This window comes from Barbus barbus, assembly GCF_936440315.1.
Source record: "Barbus barbus genome assembly, chromosome: 4".
Classification (NCBI taxonomy): Eukaryota; Metazoa; Chordata; class Actinopteri; order Cypriniformes; family Cyprinidae; genus Barbus; species Barbus barbus.
Window position 1 is genome coordinate 21,825,068 of NC_136732.1, and position 27,000 is coordinate 21,852,067.

The following is a 27,000-nucleotide window of genomic DNA, read 5'->3' on the forward strand; positions in this document are numbered from 1 at the left end:
ATTGTTACACATGCAGCATCAACAGCATCTACCAGAGAGATAAACTAATCTCTAAAAGTAGTTTCTCACTGTGTGTGTTTTTTCTGCTTCTTTTTCTTCTTCTTCGTTTTGACAGACAGTTGAAGTATTACAGGTGCTAGGTTTGTTTTTCTGAAGATGAATTATTAAAACATGCATTTTCAGGAGGAAGAATGAAAAAAACACTAATCTAGGGACAACAGGCGTAAGCGAGCACTAGAGTAATTCCTCATGGCTGTTCTGCTGTCAGATTTTACCGACAGCAGCCTAATGGTTAATCATCTAGGGCTCTGAAACAAAAAGTTGTACTTTAAGTTTTAAGCGGGGACGACCCAGAAACCATCTTAAATCACAACTCTGCTTTATCACCGCCGGGCCTTTGAGCGGGGTGCTTAACCCCATTTAACACCTCTGCAATTGTCGCTGCAATTAGTGTCCTTGAAAACAACACTAAACTACTGATGGTAAGTAAATAAGATCAATTCAAAGTTAACACACTTTACCTCAAACTAAAGGAATTCTATTAAATTTGTTTCACTTCGATAAGCAGAACAAGCCCTTTTCACTCAGGCTGTTTTATAGCTGCTGTTTTTCATGATCAGGCGCTGGCTCTGCTCTCGTGTGGATTCATGCAGATCCGATTAGGGCTGCAACAACTAATCGATAAAATCGATTGTTATCGATAATGAAAATCATCGACAACGATTCTCATTATCGATTAGTCCGGTCTGCCTACAGTGCACGTCCAACTTCAGCGGTCACGTCAAATTACAGCACTGAATGACGCATTTCTGTGGACAAAATGCATCTAAAAATAGTGGAGGAAACAGAATGAAATGCTGTGGGAGAAGTACGTGATCCAAGCTGCCCAAAACATGAGAATTCTTTATTTTAAGCTTTAAGCTTACTTACTGCATTAGTGTAATAGCTTGCCCTGTCAGGCGCTTTGACGTATGCATCAGCGCTAAAACTTTCAGTTTACGGCAGTCATATCCTTATCTGTAAATGTCACAAATTCACACGATCATTTCCATTTTTGTGTAAAGGCCCGTCCTGACAGTCTATGTTAAGTTTAAATTTTTACTGAATGAGCTTCGGCGCGTGAACATTCATTGTGCTGAAATATCTGTTGTTGTACATTAAATTCATTTTTAAAATGTGCACATTTGCACATTTTTTATGAGTAGGAACTGTAAAAGGGATAACCGCGTGTAATTGCACCTTTTAAAGGATAAAGAAATGATAAGACGTGACTGTGATCAAAGTGAACGCATTCCTGCAGAACATTCCTCTCACCTTTTGGTTAACACTGGGTTTGTGTTTATATTTGTCCTTATTATCTTTATTATTATTTTAATTTTTAACGATTTAAACTAGGTTATGTTCACTAGCCTATATACAATGCTTAACAAATTTATTAAAATAAATTTATGTAAGGTTTGTGCCACTGCTGCTCTATACTAACAGTATTGGTGATTACCAAAATATATTTTTTTAGCTTTCTGTATTGGTTAGCCCTTCAATATGCATAAGCTCTTTGGTAGCAGTAGGTTATTTCTAATGCTATAATATAATTATTGCTGTTATCTAAGAAAGAAAAGCAGAGAAAAAGTCAAGCGCTTTATAGTGCATATTTTTTTTCCAGATACACAATTACAGTCAAAAAGTACATAAACAATACCAGCAAGAATGCAAGACATAGGAGGCCATTTTTGTTATGTGAATAAATACTATTTATTTTTTTGTTTATAATTTTCCCAATAAATAACATGTTTATATTTAAAAACAAAATTGACAGATTCCTAAAATATTTGTTTTTTCTCTTTATTATGACAGGTGGTCTAATAATTTGTTAAGCACTGTATGTTTTCCTAGCATTCACTTGGCACGTTTATTTGAAGGACATTAGGCAGAATGTGGAAGTGTTTTTTGTCAATAAGATAAAAAAAGGCTTCTTTTTAATCCGATTAATCGAAAAAATAATCGGCCAACTAATCGATTATCAAAATAATCGTTAGTTGCAACCCTAGATCCGACGCTTAAATTCATTGAATTCAAAATTCAGCCCATCACAGGACAACCTTCCTGGTCATTGCCCACAAATTAATTTATTTGATTAAAAATACAGTAAAAACTTTTTAAGTATTATTACTCCAGTCTTCAGTGTCACATCCATCAGGAATCATTGTAATATGCTGATTTGCTGCTCAAGAAACTTTTCTTACTGCTATCAATGTCATCATCAATATTTTTGTGGAAACTGTTAAACATTTTTTTTTTTCAGGATTCTTGGAATAGATTGTTCAAAAGAACAGCATTTATTTGAAATAGGTGAAGTCTGTAACAATGTAAAATGTCTTTACTGTAACTTTTGATCAATTTAATAATTCAATGCTGAACAAAAGTATTGATTTCTTTAAAAACAAAAATCTTCCTGACCACTAACTTTGAAGGGTAGTGTTAGGCCCACAAATCTCTGTCTATGTATGACATATATAATGACTTTTGTTAGTTTTGTCCTTATTTGATGCTTATTACCCTAGTAATTAGTATTTATTTAAAATCCTTAAGACTGATATACAATTTTAATTAAACTTTATTTGGAACATTTCTTTATTGCACAATGCACATTTCTTAATATAATGCCTAAAATGTGCTTTAATATCACTAGTAATAAGGATTGTATGATCTCTGTATAATATCAGTCTGTAAATGCAAGATATTTAAAGTGTACCTGAAGTAAACTTGCAACAATCATATATACTTCGGTATATCTTTAGGTGGACCTCAGCACTACTTCCACACAATCAAAGTGCATTAAGCACAAAGTTAGTTGTTCCAATTTAGCAGAAATGACTAATTTCGTATACCAATAGTACAATTGCAGGGTATTTTAAGTATGTAATTATGTATTTGTAGTATAGTTAGCATGAAATAAATGAATTTCAAATACATTTTAGTATAATTTTTTTCAGTATGGGTATAAAGATATCTGTTTTATACTGAGCATACTAAGAGGACATTGTGATGAGAAAATACAGTAAAATAAGAGATGGGAGGAATAAGGTTTATTTGTTCTCTCACAAAAGTATTGTGTTCCCATGAGAAACTTTGCATTTGCTCAGAATCACTGAAATATAGTTTTTCTTCCCATCTCATATTTTTTCCATCTCAAAATTTTTGCGAGTGAATGCAAAGTTTCTCAGGGAAATTCATTAATTTTGCAAGATCTTTTTTTTTTTTTTCATCAGTCCCCTTGCGGGTTCCATAGTCAGTATTCATGTGACAGAGAATGTAGAGTGGCACATAATATGATTTCTCATTCTGTAATTCTTGTTTATAAGAACCACTGGCGATCCTAGACTTCTGGGGGACCTACGCAAAAAAAAAAGTGTGGGGGGGGGGGGGGGGGGGGGGGTTATGAATGAATGAAACGCCTTTGTCTCGAATCGCACTCACGGAAAGCACTTGAGATACAGTCTCTTCCGCAGCTCAGTACGCATTCAACTCTTTTTTTTAGTCTCGAGCAAGAGACTGTACGACTTTCACGTTACATTTTTACGCAGAAAGGGCGACAGCGCACCGCTTTAAAAGAAATGATCATTCAATTTTTCATAACCGCTGGTCAAATTAAAAAACGAAACTAAAATTAATTCATCTTTGAAAGCAAGGGGGCCCCCTGGTGTTTCGGGGGCCTACGCAGCTTGTGTACTTTGCGTATAGGAAGGATCAGCTCTACTAAGAACACATCCAATCAAAGTATTATCAATAGAAAAGATTGGACAAGTGTGAATTTTTCATTCAGAATAGTCTTTCAGTTCAGCATTTTATCATATTCTCTTTATTATTAACACAAACTTAAAAAAGAAAGAAAGAAATCTTCAAAAAAGTACTGGGGTGACTTTGGTCTCGTATAAAACCAAGAATTTTCCTTGGCCTTATAGCCTGCTTCAGTTATGAATGCGCTATGGAGACTGGCAAATTATGTTTTTCATCTCTTCAAGGTTGATCAGGAAATCTGCTTGTCAGGCATAAGGAGAGCTTTCGCTGTGTGTTTGTCAACACATTCCCTGGTGACATTTAGACTGCATATCAGATTTTTCAATTTTACACACATTATGATAAGAACGCATGACTTCAAACACTCTCGCTCTGAAAACTAGATAGTATCTCTAGGTCAAACTGATTTACAATTGTTTGAAGCAGCATGCTTTCTTGTTTTTGCATTGTATAACATTTTCAGTGTGACAGCTTCAGTAACTTGAGTAAATAACCAGTTGTACAGTTTAAAAATCAAATGCCTGAAAAAGAAAATACTTTTTGATTCTGTGTGCGGTTTCACAGCTGTACGTTACTGCAGTAAATTAATGCAAACCCCCAGATCACAAAGGTCCCTGCATATCTTTCATCAGAGACTCAAGTCTCATAAAACAGTGTTTAATTGTCACGTAATTTCTGTTTAAAAGACATTTCTATTTTGTTGTTCAAATCAAAGCCATTTCAGAACATTTAGACACTAACCAGTCACTCTCAAAATATTTAGTCCACCAATTGATTGATTTAATGAGTCAGACATGTGACCTGATGGGTTCCAAAAATGTACTTACAGTGTACTGTTGAAAAGATTTGGGTCAAATAATTTTTTTAAAGCTGCAGTCTGTAACTTTTACCTCTTTGTCACCCTCTATGTTTGAAAACCTGGAATTGCAGTTTCTTGCGGAATTATCTTCCGTGCGCGGGTTTGTGTGTAGTTGTCAGTCACTGCACCGGTGTGAATGTTAACTGTACTTCGCAATCACAGATTCTAGCCTATGTCTTGGAATATATGACCCAAATCAGAATTGTCACCTTATATTATCATCTGAACAAGTAACAAGTCTGCCACGTTTGTTCTGCCCAACTGAGGAAAAAAGCATTACGTGCTACCAATGGTGATTAAATCTAAAGATCAGTTAGCTCATATCACATCTAACTGTGCAAAGTATTATCATTGTTATACTTTGTTCTAAAATTATTAATGTTAACAACATCAGCATTGCGTTACTATGAGTATAGTATTAGCGTTTAGCTTTCAATTTTTGTATAGTCTAATTGTCATACCATTCAAATTTCATATTAAGAAATAATTTTAATCCAAAAAGCAAATTAATCTTCCCTCAAACTGGTTCTATTTAAAATACAAAAATTTGTGTAATCCCACTTTGGCTATCTGTAATCATAAACACATTTAAAACTGGAATATAATTTAATTTCATTCACATGTGTTTCATAAACATAATCCTTTGAATTGCAATCCGCGATCAAAATGCTAAATTTAATTATTCCAGCTGCTGTGAGAAAAGGCTAAACGATCTGCAGGATCCTCACGTGAGACAGCCTTCTAGCCGGACAACTTCATGTTTACAGACGTGACGTAATGACGCAGTGCCATGCTCGAATTTCCCGCGGAAACCTACCCGTACCACTCAAATTAGAAAACATTATTATAAGATAACCGTTGTGAATCGGGCTAAAGTAAGGCTATAGTTTTGAACACTGGCTGGTTATGTACTTGCTCAAATATTCATTTCGGATCTTTTTAACCAAAAAAAGTTACGGACTGCAGCTTTAAAGAATGTAATGCTTTTATCCAGCAAGGATGCATTCAATTGATCAAAAGTGACAGTGAATACAAATGTCAATTTTCTCAGTAAATGTTTCTTGAGCGCAAATCAGCATATTAGAAGGATTTCTGAAGGATCATGTGACACTGAAGACTGGAGAAATTATGCTGAAAATCCAGCTTTGCATCACAGGAATAAATTACATCTTACATTTTTTTTAAAAAGAGAAAACAGTTCATTTAAATTGTACTGACATTTCTAATTGTAGGTGGGGGAGTGAATGTACAGCGCTCTCTCCACCCTCAATACCACGACTGAGGTGCCCTTGAGCAAGGCACCAAACCCCCAACTGCTCCCCGGGCGCTGCAGCATGGCTGCCCACTGCTCCGGGTGTGTGTTCACGGTGTGTGTGTGTGTGTGTGTGTGTGTGTGTGTGTGTGTGTGTGTGTGTGTGCGCATTTGTTCACTACTCACTGCTGTGTGTGTGCACTTGGATGGGTTAAACGCAGAGCACCAATTTCGAGTATGGGTCACCATACTTGACAATACGTCACGACGACTTAATGTTTTTAATGTACTTATTTTTAAATTTTTAATATTAAAATATATTTCTGCTCTCACTTGACAAATGTTCAAGGTCAGACCCTCCAGTCTGGTTGGCATGATGGACGCACACACCCTTCTGCATGTCAATTAACAATGCGACATTTTGCTCCACCATGGGATGTCATTATGGACGTTTGCAGGATGTGGCGTGAATTCTGAGGCCTGGCAGGACTTTAACCGTTTCACTGTAAGAACTCACGGATGGCATGAACGCTTCAGCTATAAACGGCGACGTTCCCGCGTCATCATAGGAGGGGCACTAAATTAGATGCAGATGTTCAGCTTTCAGCATCCATCCATTGAGAAGGGTTTCATTACACACCAAATAAAGCTTCCCAAACCTCCCCTATATCCGACGCCTTCAGACAGCATATGCTTTCCCATCAATAAACATTTCACAATTAAGCTGAGTGTTTGCATATGTGTGTGTGTGTGTGTGTGTGTGTGTGTGCACTTGTGTACTTACTGCTCAGTTAGATACATTTTACCATTAGAAACGTGGGTCATTGTCAGTGTGATCTGGAGGACATTGTCTAGAAATGCACTTCATGGATCATTTCATTTTAGATTATTGTATAAAGTAGGATAAATGTGTGAAAGTCAGCATGGTGGCATGCATTATAATGAGAATATGATAATCTGTAACTCTCTTTATTCAGTCAAAGACATTCATTTGACAGATTAATTTGAATAATATGCCACTGATTCTTTGTTTTGAGCAAGACGTGACCAACAAGTGGAATTTAGAGTTTGTAATTCTCTCGGTATTTGCTGAAAATTTGGCCTCCACACTCTCCTTTTGATTTCCCCCCGTTTCTTCAATAGCGAGACATGCATTTCTCCTTGAGAAATCATTTCGCTCTGGTTTAAAGGATCAAAACAGAATGTCTAATTTTGTAACGTCCAAAAAAAAGTAGCTCATGAGACAAAACAGGAATACTATACTGCCCTCTACTGCTGCTGGCATGGTAAATGCACAAGAGCTACATTAATAGTGCAGTCATTCTTATGGTAAAAACTTTTGCATGTTATAATATCTGTAAGCACTGTTAATTCAGATTATTGTTTAACATTTTTGTTTGCCTCAATAGTACGAGAAATGTATAACTGATATCAATGTTGAATAGTAGGCTAATTATATTTGTATTATCCAGGCATGTTCTTCAGTTCAATGCTGTAATTTCAAACAGATGTTTTCATATTGTGAAATGTTATAACAATTTAAAATAACAGTTTTCTATTTGAATGTATTTTAAAATGCAATAATATTCCTGTGAATTTTCATCATCATTACTCCAGTCTTCAGTCTTGAAAACAGTTGTGCTGCATAATATTTTAGTTTGAAGCCATGTTGCTTTTTGGCATAAATGGAATGTTCAAAAGAACAGCATTTATTTGAATCTTGAAAAAAACCAAATCAACCATTTTGACCATCAGAAGAATCCTAAAAGGCATCTCAACTTTTTTTTTCTATTTTTGCAGTGGCACAAGGTAAATCTAAATGCTCGACTGTGTGCTGCATACAGTCTACATTATTGTCTCTGACTGAACACAAACTGTCACCCGGAAAAGAAAGCCTTAGAGCAGGTGTTGAAAATGACCACCACCATACTTCAACACCAAATGGTGCCTAAGTAAGCCAGTATCGTTTTGAAGAACAGCACTCACTCATTCTTCATTCTATTTCCACGTTATCATCTGTTAATCATGTTTTATGTACAACTTTTGAAAACTCATTTTTACAGAGCAATCATGATTGGGGATTGGCTAAAATCACACGTGAACATTGGTGCACGAACTGACCGCCAGGCCACAGCTGCAACACAAACTCAGACTGTTTTGTGGCTGTATTCATAGATTGTAATCTAAATGAATAATCAGCGGTCGGTGCCGCAAAGTCTCTCAGGCAGCTGGGGCTCCATCCTGCCCATCATCTGAAGCATGTGAAGCAGAACGTAAAGTCACACAGCACTACAATGAGTCATATCTCACGCCAGCACTTTCAGAGATACGGCTGGCATCCAGCCTGCCTCCCCCTTCCCCAAACCAAACACTATTCTGGGCCGTGATTAAGCCTCACACCTCCATCAGCGGGGAAGTGTGGGCAATGTGGGACATGATCATCCTGAACCAACTATGTGGGAGTAGACATGAGAAATGGAAGCAGGAGAAAGAGAGGGGAAAAGAGCAACCTTTCTTATGACTCACACCATGTTACTTAAGTTTGTTGTTATGTTGGCTCCAGTTTGGTTTGCAAATGATCTCTACTACTTTCTAAATGGCTGTTGAAACATAAGGGCACTCGCAAAGTTTATTAAGGCAGTGTGATCCTGAAGTGTTTGGGTAAATCAAGAGTTGTAGTTCATCTCAAGTATTATATTGTAAACTTTCAAGAAATTACCTGCTGGGTTCACAACTTGCCTCATGTTTTGAGGCCACAGTTCAACACCATAAACACTGGCTTACAATAAGCAATCAGATATCACATGCATTTACTCTCTTACATATTGATGTAATCAGAAATATTGTGAATACGTCTTAAGATTAAATACGTTAATACTTGGTCTGCCTCTGTATTTGCCTTTGCATGTTTGTATTACACATATTATAGTTCATCCAAAAAATGAAGATTATTTCATAATTTACTCACTCTAATTTCGTTCCAAACCTGTTTGAAGATATTTTGAAGAATGTTGTCAATTAAAACATTTTTTTTATTATTTCAATTCACATTGATTTACATTGTATGGCCAAAATAATAATAATAAATTACTATGAAAGTCAGTCGGAACATTGTTTGGTTTCTTCAAAATATCTTTTTCTATGTTCCACAGAAGAAAGTCAGTCATACAGGTTTGGGGTGACAGAATTTTCATTTTTGGGTGAACTATCCTAACTCTCAGAAAAAAAAGGTACAAAATCTGTCACTGGGACAGTACCCTTTCAAAAGGTATATCTTTGTAACTTATTTACCCCTGAAGTGTGTGTTTTAGTACCTTAAAGTACATATTTGTACCTAAAGTGTACCTAAATAGTAGTTCCTAAATGCTTCATGTTATTATGATTTGAAAAGATCCCACCTCAATAAAAACTTTTGTACCATTGACATGAACCACTTTTTAAGTTATGCCATATGGCATGCTAAACTCCATCTAAAACCGTTTTAAACAGCATTTCGCTAATTACATATTTTTTTATGAATAATATGTTGATGTTTTAAAAGTCCATGGACATGCATTAACTACCTCACATACAGTTTATAAAGTAATTGCATTTTGCACTAATAGGCCTGTTTAGCCTATTCTGCTTTCATGTGTTCAGTGCACTCTCATATACAGTGCAGTTTCATGCTATTATTTTATTATCATTCTGAACTGCAACAACCCTGTGGAAGCATACAAAAGTAATATTGTTTTAAAAATTCAGTGACAACAAGGAGCTTGAATTTTGTGAGTAATGAACTGGTATGTTTTGCTTCCCACAGCTGTATCAGTTCCTCAAGAAACGTTCCTGTTATAAGCATTTGGATATGTTCGTAATGATCACATGTCGTGCATGAACTGACTTTGAAAGCACACCAGATGGCAGTGTCATACAAAAACATAGATACAATTCAGTGTAGCCTATATTTATAAAGTTTTCATTTTGTTCTTATTTTTATTATTATTATTCATACTTATCTTAGTTCATTACTTTATCTTATTTTTCTTTATGTAATTTTGACTGTTTATTTGCTGAGCCCACTTGGACTGGTGACAAACATTTAGAAGTAGGGTAAAGGTTCACATGAGGGTCTGTAACTGATATGAGCTTATGCTCTCAGCAGGACACTTATAATAACCATGACATTAAAAGTCTAAAAGTATTTAATCCAGAACATCGTTCTATAAATATAGGCCTATAAGTATAATACATCTGTTAAAAAAATCAGCTTTAATACATTTCAGTTCATAGTTTTCATCACGGAGATTTAAGTTTAACATGATTTGACTAAATCACATAAGTGTGCGCATCAGAGAGAGAGGGAAAATCTCTCCATAGCAGTATCACTTTTTTATACATCTCTGGGCATTATGTGCTTTGCTGCGTAGACTCATTTACGTTTATCTTTCAGAATAAGATGTTATGTTAATTACTGCATGAATGAGTTTTATTCGCGTTCGTGATTGCATTGAATGTTGATGTGGTATCAGTTGACTTCGGAAGTGTTGTGGAGGACTTCATTACATCACCGGCTAAACACAATAAGAGCGGCCATCTTTACCCACAGCAACAACTGCTACTCCAGTAAAGAAAGGAAAGAAATGCCCTGTCGGAACTGTATTGTATTCTGGATGTGTCATCAAAGGGAGCACGTTTAAACTGGACGCCAAACAAGCGGTAAGATATTTATACGGTTTAATTTGTGTGTATCTGTAAGATGTATCTGCCGCACGCATGAGGGAGTGAATGACACTCCAGTCATTGTCACAAAGTTACACTGCAGTTGACACTTTATAGACGAAATACCCGCGCGATCATTCAGAATAATGAGTTACAAACTGAACTCTTGTCTAACAGAAAGACTGTTATACGGATTTTCTTCTGATATTTTCGCTGCTGAAACAGTGTCATGTCACTTTCAGAACTTTTTAGAATAACTTTAGGGAATATATAGAAGCACCATTACATTGAGTTCACGGTTATAGAAGGTTCAGATGACGTCATCCCTTCTTATTATTGTTTATATATATATATATATATATATATATATATATCACACATAATAAATATATATATATCACACATAATAAATACACACATATTATATATATGTGTGTGTGTGTATTATATGCGTGTGTATTATATATGTACACACACACATATATATATATATATATATATATATATACACATTATATGTAAACTTATTGTATGAATATAAAATCTAAATTTTACATGTATACTTGTATTCAACCTTTACATGTAAATGTACACCTACATTTACACTTGAATTAAATTTGAATGCTTGCATGCAGATCATACAGTGGTTTTATTCAAGAATAAAATCACTCTGACTACTGTAGGATACAACGCAAATCATTTGTAAGGACTGTAAATTGAAATAGCTTCTAAAAGCAACAACGGCAGATTTCCACTTTGTACAAAAGTCATTTTAGATAAATGCATCCGCTGAATTAATAAATTGTGTGTTTCACTCCAACTGTATGAGGTGTGAGGTCACAGAGTGCATTTTGAGTCGAGTATTTGTTATCATAAACAAGTGAAACAGTCTTGAGAGTTCATTAAAATGTTGTTAAGCATGCACTTTTGGCATTTTGGGTGTGTCTGCAAGGCAGCATTGTTGAGCTTTCCCATGTAGCGACCTTTAGCTTGAGTGTGATTTGTGTGGAGGTGTGGTGCCTAAAACACTCCCAGTGTTTACTGCCACAGGCCTGGCCAATTATTCTCTACTGCTGGTAGAAAATCCCGAATTAGCCCAGCTTTATGCCTAAATATAGTATGGGCCGTAGGCCACCAAAACAAATGAAACCAGTAAATGAACCTTTGCAGAAGTACAATCTGAATGGTATTTAGATGTATTTACACACTGTTTAATGCAGCTCAGAGGGGCATGGAGTGCTTTAACTTGCAGTTACAAATGCATAATTGTTTGCTATTTTAAACATAAAACATTGAATACTGATATTTGAAATTATTTTAAAATGAACAGATACTTTAAATGTGAAATTAAAATCGCCAGTAGGAGGCAGCATGTCAATGTTAACAAGTGAGTCATTGCGACTGAACCGAATCATTTAAACGGTTGATTCATTCAGGAAATAAGCATCGTCATGTTGTTCAGAGACGAAAAAACAGTGCTGTAGCTGTTTGGAATTTGTTGTTGTTGTTGGCGAAATGGAGCAAAACAATGGTGTCTAAAACGTCTCTTAATATTAACTTGTTTATTGAACTGTTGTATAAAATCAATATCACAATCATGCTTATTTTCGAACAAAAAACAGCACTCTTCGTGTAATTTTAACTATGTGAAATTATATATAAGTTTATATATAAGTTTTCTGCCCCCATATCTTGAATTGTGATCATTCGTAATGCATTTCATTAGACTGAATCATGCAGTGAAACACGCTCTAAATGCGCTCGCGCTCTAGTCTAGACTTCATGAAATGAATGCGTGCACTCTGTAGGGGTGTTTTGATTGGTTTTTGCAAAATACTCGATCTGTCAAATTGCACATCGCTAAAACAACAATTATAATATTATCGCAGACGATATATATCGCACACCCCTATTTGCAAGCAGTTCTTAAATGGTAGAGCCACGTGTTTTAATTGTTTATCCATGCCAGTTAGCCTGCATAGCTTCAAATGCCAACTTATTTTCACAGTTTCTCGGCTCACGTTTTTGTATTTAATCTATAATGATCACATATTATTCTCTGAACAACATAGTATTTTCTCGCCTAAATATAGTTCATGCTATGGACGTTGACTTGAAAAATAAATGATTCTTTATTGATGACAGGCTGAATCTTCCCCACCGCAGGTGTCAGTTCACCACAGCATATTTCACATATGTGTCCTCCGTCAAGCAGCGTGTGCTGAGAAGATGAATGGTGAGGACTGTTCTCTGTCTGTGAATCAATTTAAAGGAATTATTTTACTTTGTATAAAAAAACGGGCAGTGTTTTGATATCTCTTCCATCATCTGGTCAGTGTCCTCATGTCTACAGTTAAGACAGGACCTTTAGACTACAGCTGGACTTGAAAGCTGTAGGTCCTGGTATTTATTGTGGCTGTAAGCATGATGTGTCCCTGGTGGTCTGGACATTGTTTTCTTAGTCTGCTGTGTCGCCTGTTTGACTTAAAGGTTGCAGCCTCAAGCTTGTTATCGTTACCTGTTATCTTCGGGGAAATGTTATTTTGTGCATTAGAACTGTTGTTTAAAGTTAAAACTTGAATAAGAATGAGGCCGTTGCTTAAGTAGATATCACTGTTCTGTTAAACTAAACATCTTCCTGGCTTTTTTTAGTTCATATTTCAAACGGATGCCTCTTAAAAAGAGAATCAGGACAAATAAGTTCTCCCCCTCTCTGCTCACATGACACAATAGCATTCCTCTGAGATGTCATGTGATGCGACCTCACAGGCTTTGATGCAGATATCCAAGCTCAGGTGTCCTTAGATCAAAAGCCGTCAACATAATTAATAAAGTCAGCACTGCCAACCAAATTTTAAGCTTCTCAAATGGTCAACGAACTTGCATGGGATGCGTTCTGATAAGATTGCACAAAATGAGTCATTGGGTTGCGCCTGTTTTCCTCATTTATCAGTTCTCTCTGAACCATCTCCTTTAATATTTTACAGAATGACAAAGTGTAGTCATCATGTATTGTTAAACGTATTGTGGGTTGACGTAAAACAGGAAATCTCTTAAATTATCGGATGATTTTATTGCATGACAAGGTTCAGGTTGCAAAATGTTATGTGGTGTGACTCCCCAAAAATTAATGATATATGATTTAATGTTTATGTTTGTTTGTTTTTCATTTCCTTGAATATATTTAAAGGACTAGCTCACCCAAAAATTAAATGAAAGTGTACTCGCCTTCAGGCCATCCTGATGTAGATGAGTTTGGAGAAATTTAGCAGTATTACGTCACTTGCTCACCAATGATTCAAGATTCAAGATTTTAATTTGTCACATACACAATTATACAGGGTATAACCAGCAGTGAAATGTAGGTCAGGTCTGCTCCAAGGACAGTGCAATTATATAGAATACAAATATTAATCCATTTCAGAGGATTTCAGAATCCTCTTAAATGAATGTGTGCCATCAGAATATGAGTCCAAACAGCTGATAAAAACACAAAAATCATTAACAATCCACACGTAATCCACATGACCACAGTCCATCAATTAATATGGTGTGAAATTAAAAGCTGCATGTTTGTAAGAAACAAATCCATCATTGAGGCGTCTTAATTTCAAGCCATTGTTTATGATGTAATGCTAATCTCTCCAAATCTGTTCTAATAAAGAAACAAACTCATCCAGATATAGGATGGCCTGAGGGTGAGTAAATTAAGCAGATTTTAATTTCTGGGTGAACTATTCCTTAAAAACATTTTTTGAAAATGATTAAGATGCACACTCACATGTCAAGTAATAAAAATTTTGTTACTTTATGGTTAATACCACATGACATTTTACAGTCATGTTAAACCTTTGTTGAAAATTTAAATCTTAATGTGAAAAATATGAAAATTAAAAAAAAAATCATTAAAAAAATAAGGTTTTCAAAACCACATGAATACAGAGAGTAGGCACATAGATCTTTAAAATATTTTTCTCATTATTTATCTTGAAAACTCTATTTTGTCATTGTTCCAGTTTGTTTTTGAGTAGAAACTGTAGCACTGATGTCTGGTGTTGATATGTTTGTTTACCCAAAAGGAACACCGTGAAACTGCTTATTTCATCACTCTGGCCATTGTTCGAAATGATCAACAAGTTTGTCATTGTTTGCCACATTGTTTCTTGATGAAAATGGTAAGCTACAGACTGCCAAACATCTGCTGTTCTGAAAAAGATGCATAAAGTTTTGTGCTAATGTAGTTTCACAGAAATCTAATAAAAACGCATAGTAACTGCATGTCTTACTAATTGGGTTGAATCATGCTGTCAAAAATGGAAAGTAGAAAAAAAGGAAAGTCACGTGGGAATCAGCTTTTAAAACGCATTAAATCCTTGATGAGCATTACTTTTAAGTAAACCTGCATCTTTTGGTGATTTTACTTTAAATCGAATAAACCCCATCAAATGCCTTGTGGTTGACAGCAAGCTATTTTGATTTCTGGTTTATTGATCCCTCGCTACTGACTCCCTGTGCTGGGCCAATGGCATGAGGGGAAGTGGGAGGGGCAAAGGCCATGTGCGCTGTGCTCCGGGACAGCCTCTTGGGAATTAGCTGGCTTTCTGGGAAAGTTAAAAAAGTGGGATCACCATTTTTGGGAATGGTAAAGGAATTTTCCCCCTTCTCTTTCCTTTCCTCACTCGAGCAGCTCTCAGTATTTTCTTTGTGCTGACTCCTGATGCCTGCGTTCTCTGCGCACACATGGAAAAGCGTTGGAGGGGTTTCTTTTTTTTATTTCTGATGCTTATTCTGGCCAGTCTCACAGCTATATTTAGCAGCACAGCTGACCTCCAGTTTACTGTGGATGAGTCATTCAGTGTTTGTGTGAAGAGAAGTTCTCATTGTGTAGTAATGCGGTAATACGGCCATAATGTGTCCCGCCAAACGCCACTTGGATCGTTGTTTGGACTTCACGAAACAACTGTTAACTATTTTAATAAACACAATTGAGAAACACACCTAGAATGTTTTCCATTCAACATAACACACTCTGTTAAGAGACTTCAGGCTCGAATACACTATACAATTTTTGCCCTGATTTGAGTTGACGCTATAGTTCCCAAAAGCCAGAAGTGGTGTAAAGATTTTGGCCAGTAGGAATTGACAGATTTCACAGGAAATTGCATAGTTTATGATGGACTCATATTTTTTATCTTCAGACTTTGATTTTATCCAGAGATATTCTATCTAGGGCTGGGTATCGTTCAAAAAATTTCGATATCGATACCGATACCGATACCTTGAGTTCGATACCGGTTCCTGAACGATACTTTTTTCGATACCAGTTTTATTAAATCCGTTTTAATAAGATTACATTATCTCAAAAAAAAAATTTTTTTTTAGCTTGTTGATATTTATACAGACTCAAAGCCTCGTCTCCTGAGCCACTGAACAAAGGAACAAAATATATCCAACACAATAAATAAATAAATAATTTTAATCATTCAAATAGTTTTCAGTTTACACTTCTGTTAGGCTACGTTTACATTAGTGCGTGTTCATTTTAAAACGCATAGCTCAGATAGAATCATCATTTCTAGGTTGTTAAAGAAATTTAAAATCTTCATCCACTTTCATAAGTGGGTGTTTTATTTTCTTTCACCATATGTTTTATTGTTATTAAATTCTGGTGTAGTGTGTCTAATTATTTGAATGCATAAAAACAACTTAGTTTATTTAAATTTATTCTTAAAATAGCCTAATGAAATGTTTTATTTTTCCTCAGAAATTCTGTGTTCTGTATCTGGTTTTCAAATGAAAACATAAAACATTAATTTATCTTTAAATTATTGAAAATCAAAGTTTATTTATTTTGGCAAACAAAGGGGGTTACTGTTAAAATGAAAACATGGAATAACTGTTGTGTGATCATTACTAAAAAAAAAATAAAGTTTGAATAATTTTAATAGTAGCCTAGTAGTAGCAGTATGTACTGTCTGCTGAACAATATTAATATATTTCTGCCGCAGTCTTCCAAGTTAAACCGAACTTTTATTTTGACGGGTTGCCTGGAATACCTTTACAGTTCTGTGTGTATATGATATGACACAAGTTTTACTTGAATCAAACGGTAAAATGCTCATGAAGTGAGTCTCAGAGCAGGTCTGGAGATGTTGTTCATGTGTTTATGTCCTCATTTAGTGAGACGGCACACGCTGAAATGACCGCGAGCGTCACGCGTGCTTCAGTCTGTGTATAATAAACAAACCGCGCGATATAGAGCAGACTGCTCCGTACGCTTTCGAAACGCTCTCGCGGAGGTCAAACACTGATCAATCAACACATAGCTGTTTCTAGTCAAACACATCTAGTGCTGCAGGATTATTGGCTCACTGACGGTGATGAGATTAACCCCTTAGGTATCGAAATTTGGTACCGAACGACAATCGAGGCAATTCGGTCGGTGCCTAAAAAGTATCGAACTCGATACCCAGCCCTAATTCTATCAGAGAATAATTTGAGCCGGTTTGAGGACACATATTGTTTTCATTTGCAACAAGCCGCATGGTTCTGCGTGGTGAAACAACTTGAATATCTAGTGTGTGATACTCTAGTGTGTGAAAACATTTACAAAAGTTAAGTTTATGATGCCTAGGGCCAGATTTATCAACAACTTGCACCACCTTTTTTGGCATTAAAAAACTTCTGACAGACTTCTGACAGATAAAACATGCAGTGAAAAAAATAGCAATAAGTAGGCATGGACCTAGTTATTTTTGTTTGCTGAATATGCATTTGTTGGAGTTTCCCTTTCAGATGCAAAATGTATGGGAAAAAATATTTAAATCATGAAATGTGATTTACTTGGTTTGCGGTCATTAATTTACTCTATGATTTGCGCTATGATTTGCGCAGTGCGGAAAATGTGGGCGGAATCGTGGAATCCAGTCATAAAAGCTGAATTTATAACGCAGAAGGTCACGGAATTTGCCAAATTTTGGATGGATATATCTAAAGTAGCACAGTACACTTAAATCGGAGCGCGACATAATATAACATTCGGTTTAACTTGAAGAAACCGTGACAGAAAAATATTACTTAATGTAATGACAGTACTACTACTAATAAAATTACTATTAAAACATTATAATTTTTTTTTTTTTAATAATAAATTACTGGGGGTTTTTTTTATTGATGTTTAATATTGTAAGTTTCATGATTTCAATTGAGACATGCTTTTTTGAATAAAATTTAATTTAACCATTAAATAAGAAAACATTTTAGTCTAGAAAAATGAAAACAGAAAAAAGAAGGAATTTGGGGGGGGGAGTTGATTTCATAGGGCCCTAATTATTTAAATCACATTTAAATCTGCTCTTTTGAACATTTTGTGCTTGACATGGTTGTGAAAGTTGCTAATTTGTGCTGTTCTTGGTAGATTGCATTGGTCGTTATGGAAATTAGTTGCATCTGTGTTCTTTAATTTGCGCATTTTCAGTTGATCTCATACAGAACTGTCCACTCCCATCGGCAACCCCATTTTTTCCAGCTTTCATTGTGAAATAAATGTTTTGTTAAGTCTATTATGGCGTGTGATTTATATTACTTAAAGTTCTACCACAATCTCCCTCCGGGAAAGAAGTTGTTTACACTGAGTTCTTAATCGTGCACATCTTCACTTCCTATTCTAGGTGGAGTGAAAATGCATCCCAACGCAAAGAATCCAGTAAACCGACCATTGAGTTTACTGGCAGACCGCGGTACAGTGATGTCCCCATTTGGCCCGAGTTTCCACTTCAAAATCATACATGTAATTCTGCTTGAGGTTTCGAAATTGTGACGGATTAAGATGAATTGTCATAGTGTCACTGAGATGGGCTTACTGCTGATCCTTAGCGAGAAAACAGCCGAAAGTCTTTAAACTCAGATGAATAAGATTGAGAGCAGGGAATCGGAGTAGGCAGTTGTGTGTCTGGAAGAGTTAAGACATTCATCAACCTGTTGTTTTTCCTTTCACAAGATAACAAGATCACAGTGTTCACTGAGTCACTTAATCTGCTTTCTCTGCTTTCCATTGAAAGCGGTTGTGAACTCAACAAGAATGAAGTCCTCAAGTCCACATATTTAGGATATTTTATATGCATTCATCAAAGAAATCAAAAATAATAGATGTGGAAGATGAAACTGGTGAATATTTCTGCAGAGGGGGTCAATCACCATTTTTGAAATAAAGTAATGCTTTTGTTCAGCAAGGATTAGGGATGGGTATCGTTAAGTTTTTAACGGTATTACTACTCTTACCGATACTGCTTATCGATCCGGTACTTTAACGCTATTCTTATCGGTACTTTTTGTTTTACTTTGTTTCTTTGTTCATATTCTTACAGTATCTTATCTTTATGTATATAAAACACTAAAAATGCCTGCACTTCATCAATTTGTAAATGCACCAGTGTGCAGGTATTTTTAGTGTTTTATATACATAAGATAAGATACAGTAACAACATGAACAAAGAAACAAAGTAAAACAAACTGACAAATACAATAAAACAAACACACAAACGAAATGAAATAAACAGTGCTTTCATTTTTCCATGAAGGTCTACTAATATTAATGTTCAGGTAAGTAATAGTTACAAAAGTAATCAAATGTAACTGAGCACTGCATAGTTTTCACTGTATGTACTGATAGATTTATGTTTATTAAAGCTATAACGTTGTTCAGATTAAGAGCTGTGGGTGATTTTCTCTTTGCATTTTGTTCTTTGATTAACATTGATGACACTTTAAGACAATATACTGACACGCATCGGATTTTCTCCCAACTGTTCTCGTCCACTTAAAACAAAAGTGAAGACTCTCATAACCGGCCATTTTGACACATTGTGTGTGTATTTTTTGGCATATTTTTGTGTGTTATTTCGACGCGCCCGAAGCTCAAAGTGTATTTTGTTTGTCCGTTTTGGAGCACGCCGCCGCGCAGGCACACGCGCGCGCGCACACACATTTCAGCCTGGGGAACAGCAGATTGTACTTTCAACGTTTTACTATCAAATACACTGTAAAAAATTGCTGTAATTTTTACAGTAAATATTTACAATAGACTACTGTATTTTGAAATTTACAGCATTACAGGGAACATGCTAAATAATTGCTGTAAAATTACAGTAGTATCTACCATAATATAGTGTGCATGTTATTTAAGCAAGAATGTATTTTCCTATAGATTCTGGGAACATGATTATACAGTGATGCTACAGGATATCATACATATTATTTTTTTTTTTTTAGTGTTGAAATCCAGTTTTGGAACTCAGTCAACTGTAATAAATACAGCCTTTTTAACAAAATATTTACACCATGTTGACTCTGACATATGATTATATAATGTACACATCTATTAGTTTAAAACTGTTTGCTTTAAAAAAAAAAAACATGATTAGACAACTCGGCGGAGTGCAGTGCATGTGATGTCATTTCGTCATCAGCAGCGGACATCTTGGGACTTCTCACGAGTCACGACTTCTGGCGCTCTTTTTTTCCTATTTCGCGCTCAACTCCTGCACGCTACGATAAAGAAGTAGGCAACACTGCGATTACCAGAGAAGAGGACCTCAAAAGAGTGAGAGTGAGTGAGGGAGGTGAGTGTAACAACTAATTCATGCTTCAGTTAAAACGTGAAATCCTGATACATCCAGTTATTGTTTTACCAGTCATTAAGATATTTTTTTTTATTTTGTGACGTTTCAAAAGGGATAAATAGCTGTTCAATTGTATGCTATTTGCTGTTTTAGTGCAATGTTAGGATTAACATTAGCTGGGTAACGTTAACTAACTTTTTTTCATCTTGAAAGCGTGACCTGTCTGTCATATTACTATAACATTTTCGATAGCTGTTCGGTATAAAATTAGTGTGGATTGTTGTTAGTAGTCACGTAAACTTTAAAACATTGCAATTACATTAATAAAATTAAGTTATGTAGGTTTTATGCAACTTGGCAACATTAGTGTTTCACTGGACTGTCAAGCTATTAACTAATTAGCATGTGTTTGTTTCGATGAAGATGCTGTTTTTTTTTTTTTAAGTTTTAGTTTTGTTAATATCACTTATAAGGGTGTATGTAGTCAAATTAGTACTTTAGTTGTTCATTACAAAGTACATTGGAAATTACTGTGCACATGCTTTACTGCTGTGTATGTAACTTTATTAGCACTTTTTTTTTATTGCAGTTGATGTTTATCTGTGAATTCTGTAATAATGAGAGCTGCACAATCCTACATTTTGTGCAGCATATGAAATTGCATAGAAATGTGCCTAATTCACAATTTAGATGTGGTGTGCCTGATTGCCCACATGTTTTCTTCATTGAAGTCCCACATATACAGACATCACAAAGAACATCACACGTCTGCTAAAGAGATTCAGGCACAGATGTGTGATAAAACATTTAAATGCCATGTAGACTTTTGTGAAGTTCAATGTGGGACCCTAACACAGTTTTTGTCTCATTTGAAGAGCCACATTCAGTCAGGTCTGGAGATCCGGTGCCCATTTGGTTGCAACAGGACATTTAAGGTGAGATCTACATTCGCATCACATGTATCACGGACTCATAAAATGTGCTCTGTAAACCAATTGATAGAGCCTGCTATGGCCACGGTAACTCCCGTTTCTGATGTTGTGTCTGAGAGTGAGAGATCAGACGTTGTAGAGCACAATTTTCCTGAAGTTGTGGATGAATCTTTTTCTAAGAAATGTAACCCTTTTCTATCTCTGTTCCTGTATTCCATTTCACAGTTCTATTCTATATTCCTTCCATTTGTTATTGTCTCTGAACCTCTCCCTCTCTCTCTCCTTATTGGTAACCATAGTCTTTATTATCTTTTAGTTTATAGTATTATAGTATCAGTGTCTTTATTAGTTAACATGAACTACCCATGAACCATGCTTTTACAACACTTATTAAGCTATGTCCTTCTGTATTTCTTTTACAGGTGAATCCATGACCCCAAGCAAGTGGATGTTGTCAGTCGAAAGGGAAGTTGTCCTTGGCCCATGTTCAGAGGCATTTGTTGAGGGCCTGGCAGCATTGTTTGCGACCTATTACAACTTAAACCTTGTTAATGCGGATGAAGCTGCATGCACCCTCAAATTTATTCAGAGGTATGTCAGAGCATAAACTCCCAACAAAAAAATGTATTGTAGACATTCAAATTCTCTTTACTTTTTTAGGTTTACAAGTTTGGATTTATTTTTTATTTTTTTTGGAAAAGTTGTCAAACAGCAAAAAACTGAACACTGAATTTAGTACATGCAGCCAAAGTCCAGCAAAAATATTTTATCAAAAAAATCTATTACAAAATATGCATCAGGGATATGGGTTTCCATATTTTCCGACCTCTGAGGGATGACCCATGCGATTCGCGTAGATCTGAGGTTTTTTTTTTTTTTTTTTTTGATGGGGTGGGGGTGTTGAAATCATGCAAATGGCCTTAAGCTATTACCTAAATAAACTGCTAAAGATTGTTTTCTAAAACATGGACTGAATTCACTCCTAGCCGCGCTTGGTTCGAGCCAATTTAAATTGCATTTGGGAACACAACATTTGTCATTAGAAATGTTTATAAATCTGTTGTTGTTTACTAAGAGAAGTTTCAGTGTCACGTGATCCTTCAGAAATCATTGTAATATGCTGATTTGCTGCTCAAGAAACATTTCTTATTATTATCAATGGTAAAAATAGTTTTGCTGCTTAATATTTTTGTGGAAACGATACCACTCAAACATTTGTATAAGATTTAAAAGGGAGAGAAATTAATAATTTTATTCATCATGCATGGAAGTGATATAAAGTGAATGAAGACATCTAAAATGATTTTTATTTCATTAAGTTTGTTAATGCATTTATTAATATTTTTGATAAATGCAGATAAATGTTGTTAATTAAACTTTACATTTATCAAAAAATCCTGAAAAAAATATATAATGTATCACCATTTCCACACACAATATGAAGCAGCAAAATTTTCTACATTTAATAACAATCAGAAATGTTTCTTGAGTCAAATAAATTGTAATGATTTCTAAATTCTGCTTTGCATAACAGGAATAACTTTACATTTTGTAATATATTTAAATTGTAAACTTTTTTTTTTTTTACACCATAAAACTTCAGGTAACAAATTTCGTTACCTGAATACCTTAAGTTTTTTTTTTTTTTTTTTTTGTAATGTTTCACAATATTGCTGTTTTTTTTGTTTTTACTTTATTTGTCTCTAGCTGATCACGTGCCTGATGCAAACCATATAGATAGATAGATAGATAGATAGATAGATGGATGGATATAGGTGCTGGTCATATAATTAGAATATCATCAAAAAGTTGATTTATTTAACTATTTCCATTCAAAAAGTGAAACTTGTATAATGTATACATTCATTCCACACAGACTGATATTTCAAGTGTTTATTTCTTTTAATTTTGATTATAACTGACAACTAATGAAAACCCCAAATTCAGTATCTCAGAAAATTAGAATATTAAGTCACCTTTATTTATAAAGCGCTTTTAACAATACAGATTGTGTCAAAGCACTTAGCAGTATCAAATTGGAGGATAGAGTGTCAGTAATGTATAATAATAAGATAACTTTTCATTAGTTGTCAGTTACAATCATCAAAATTAAAAGAAATACACTTGAAATATATCAGTCTGTGTGGAATGAATGTATACATTATACAAGTTTCACTTTTTGAATGGAATTGGTGAAATAAATCAACTTTTTGATGATATTCTAATTATATGACCAGCACCTGTATATGTATATATATGTATATGTATATATGTGTGTGTGTGTGTGTGTGTGTATGTATGTGTATATATGTATATAAAAATACAATTAACTTAGTAAAACTATTGAAATATTTTCTTTGGCCCAAGCTCTTCAATAAATGAAATGTTAAGGAAAATTATATTTTAAAATGACACTTAAATTTATTTTATTCATTGAGTATATGCTGTTTTTTAAAAAACAATTGCTGTGTGTGTTTTTTTCATAGAGGAATTGTGGGCATTAACCCGGAAACTGGATCAAAAGTTGCTGGAAAGAGAGACAAGAAAATGAAAGGAATGAACCCACATGTATGCACACTGCTACGGAAGCTAATGGACTTTGAATGGCTTACCATTTAAAAAAAAAAAAAAAAAGTGTTCCAATGAAATTGAAGTGAGAGACTCTGAACTGATTGTCAAGTGCATGATTGATGTTCAAATTAATGTACATGCAATGTCTTGCCCCTTCATGGATTTGGCAGTTTAAAGGTAGGCACAGTTCAGACCCTTTCTTTTGTGTTTATTTAAACTTTGAGTTTCTGAATGAAGTTCAGTCACACTGGAGGGAAAGTCCCCCCCCCAGGATAAAGCCTTTGGTTTAATGTGCAATCTCCATTTTTGTTTCTTATATTTTGTTTCAAATATGTTTTGGAAAATGGTGCATATGTTAAATGAACATCTATTGTACAATAAATTGTTACATTTATGAAAACCTGTTATTTTGAAAGGTTTATTCTTCACATTACACAATAAATTGACAAAGAATACTGAAAATGAGGAAAAAGTAGGTTTATACACCCTCACAGCAGTGCTAAATCTCAGCTATTACTTTAGTGAACTGAATTTCACAACAAATGCACTAATTTACTGTAAAATGTATGTGCAGTGCAAGTTCACAGTTGCTCTTGTAATTTCAGTCACATTCGTAACCGTTGCTACTGTAATTTTACAGGGATAGCTGTAAAAAAAAGCACCATAATTTTACAGCATATATACAGCCGTGTGCTGTAATTTTTACAGTACAAATGTAATTATTGATTTACAGTAGTCTTGTAAATTTACAGTCTTACTGGCAACCAAAATTGCCAGTAAGTTACTGTAAATTTTACAGGAAATTTTTTACAGTGTATGTCCTGCAATGTAGCAACAGTAAAGACGGCATTTTATAACAATCACTGATTGAGCTGATTCAGATGTTAAGTTTTGGTTCGGAGGAACGAATCCGCGCCGCTATGAAGGGAAGGGAGTTGTGCTAGAAGAAATGCGGCTATAATCCTTGGAAGCCAAAATCGAAAAAAAAAAAAAAAAAATACTTAGCTTAATATAACAGCCACAGGCCTAAAGTGTTAGCAGATGTTTGAATAGTTGGTTCTCTCTTCTATCATAATTAAACAGGACTTTCTTGTTGCGTGTGCTGAAGCTCCTCCGCGTGAGCGCGATCTGGCTTCTGAATTGCGCATAGCAAAAATGCATCAGACAAATGTTTGAATATTATTGCACATAAAAACAGCTGGTGACATTATTTATTTATATATATATATATATATATATATATAGAGAGAGAGAGAGAGAGCAACAATAAATGTATGTGTGTTTTCTTAATTTCTCCAATACCGACAGAAGTACCGATAACGTCAGAGCTTATCGATTCTCCGGTCTTTCATAATTTAGCCCCGAGACCGATTTAATACCGAGTTTCGGTACCCATCCCTAGCAAGGATGCATTAAATTGATCAAAACTGACAGTTAATAATAAAATAACAGTTAATAGTCCAACGGTTACAGAAGATTTATATATATATTTTTTTTTTTTAAACTGCTCTTTTGAACTTTTCTATTTATCAAAGAATACTGAAAAAATGTATAACAGTTCCCACAAACTATTTTGCAGTAAAACTGCTTTCAACATTGATGATAATAAGAAATGTTTCTTGAGCAGCAAATCATCATATAAGAATGATTTCTGAAGGATCATGTGACACTGAACACCCGATTAATGATAAAAAGTAATCACAGAATTTCAGTTGGGCTGTAGAGAGCAGCAGCTGAATGTTTGTCTTGTGCTTTATTGAATATTAATGTCCTTGTTTGCGGCGGTTGTGTTTGAGGCTTGAGTGCAAACTCTCATAAGCTTGTTTTCCATATCTCTTGATGGCCTCTTCTGTGGAGTGGCACACATCCATAAATATCTGTCATCCTATTGTTTAGCTATTAATCAGCGCACGGGCAGATTAGCGTTTCCACAGCAACTGCATTGATTAGATGCAAACCACCCTTCCCTTTCCTTGCCCTCTTCTTCACATGCTGTTTTGCAGCTGGACGAGGTACAAAGTTTCTGCTTACACCTATAGAAAACTGCTATGTCACTTCAACCTGCTGCTGTTCTGGTTCATTTTATGACCGAATATTCCTTTTCTGTTTCACAGGCACCATGACCCTAGTGATCTTCATAAGGAGCGCTGTGGCACAAAGCATCCTTCTCTTTTGACAGGTAAATCATCTGCGAGAACAGATTAGAATTAAAGGTATTGTGCCAGAGTTGTCATATTTATCTGAGCAAGTTGTAAACCTTTTTAATAGCATAAACTGTTTTTCTTTGATCTGTTGTCAACCGTGGTGTATTTTATTTAAAGTGAAGTAGAATAGAATTACAAATGATTTTAATGTAGCCCATTATAGATTTCATTCAAAAAGTATTAATAATATGAAATAATATATTAATAATATGAATAATATGAAAATTACAGTTGTAAATTAAATTGGGATGGATTTTTATGATTGTTATTGCATGATTGATTGTTGCATGAGGCTTTGTATTATACTGACACATTTGTTATTCATTCATTTAATTTTATGTTTATTTAAAATTTAGAAATTAAATAATTTATGCATGTGTATATTATTTGTTTATTTACATATTTTTAGTATGCATGTGTATGTATGTATATATAATGCTTACACTGGCATAATAATACACATACATGTGTGTGTGTGTGTATAGTCAAACCAAAATTTATTCAGACACCTTCAAGATTTCTCACATTATCAGTTTTTTTTCGCTATAGTTTAGAAAATGGTAATAAAGTATGACAATTTAAACCGTGTCAGAACGGTATGTAATGAGTTAGGATGAATAGCTGTCAGCTGTTAAATTGAAGTACACAATTAGATAATACCAATTTAGATCAACCAATTACCAAGCAATGCTAAATTTTGTTCGGTTTGTGGTGTAAAAATGTGCAGTAGAAATTAAAGAAAAAAACACTTAAGCAAAACATGGCAAGGTCAAAGTGTCTGAATAAATTTTGGTCCCAGATTTATCTATTTTACTGATAGTCCACTGTATGAAGAATGTTTAGGTATAATATGTCACAGTTTACTTTATTTTGCTATCCTCACCCACTGCACCCACTAGTGAGAAATATAAAAAATTATATCTGGTGTCAGAATAATTTTTGGTTTGTCTGTGTGTGTGTGTATAGGATAGAAACTAGATATAAAGGTTTTTTGGTAGGCAAAAAAGTAATAATAACTGTCAAATGTTATTTTACCATGGTTATCTTTTGTACGCTGCACCAC

The 27,000-nt window shown here is 34.8% G+C and overlaps 1 protein-coding gene and 1 long non-coding RNA gene across 2 annotated transcripts in view; both read left to right on the forward strand.

Annotated features, from left to right (window-relative positions):
* Positions 1–10,051: 10,051 nt before the first annotated feature.
* The window catches only part of LOC306868881 (myocardin-related transcription factor B-like), a 60,326-nt gene continuing 43,377 nt past the window's right edge, over positions 10,052–27,000 (forward strand). The window contains exons 1-2 of the mRNA XM_079415330.1: positions 10,052–10,607; positions 25,848–25,912. The gene's annotated coding sequence lies outside the window, so the exon portion shown is untranslated. The remainder of the gene's footprint in view (positions 10,608–25,847; positions 25,913–27,000) is intronic.
* Positions 20,059–24,713, forward strand: LOC306866250. Its single transcript, XR_013783933.1, has 4 exons — positions 20,059–20,230; positions 21,106–21,165; positions 21,585–21,753; positions 23,649–24,713. It is a non-coding gene; the product is annotated as an uncharacterized lncRNA (long non-coding RNA).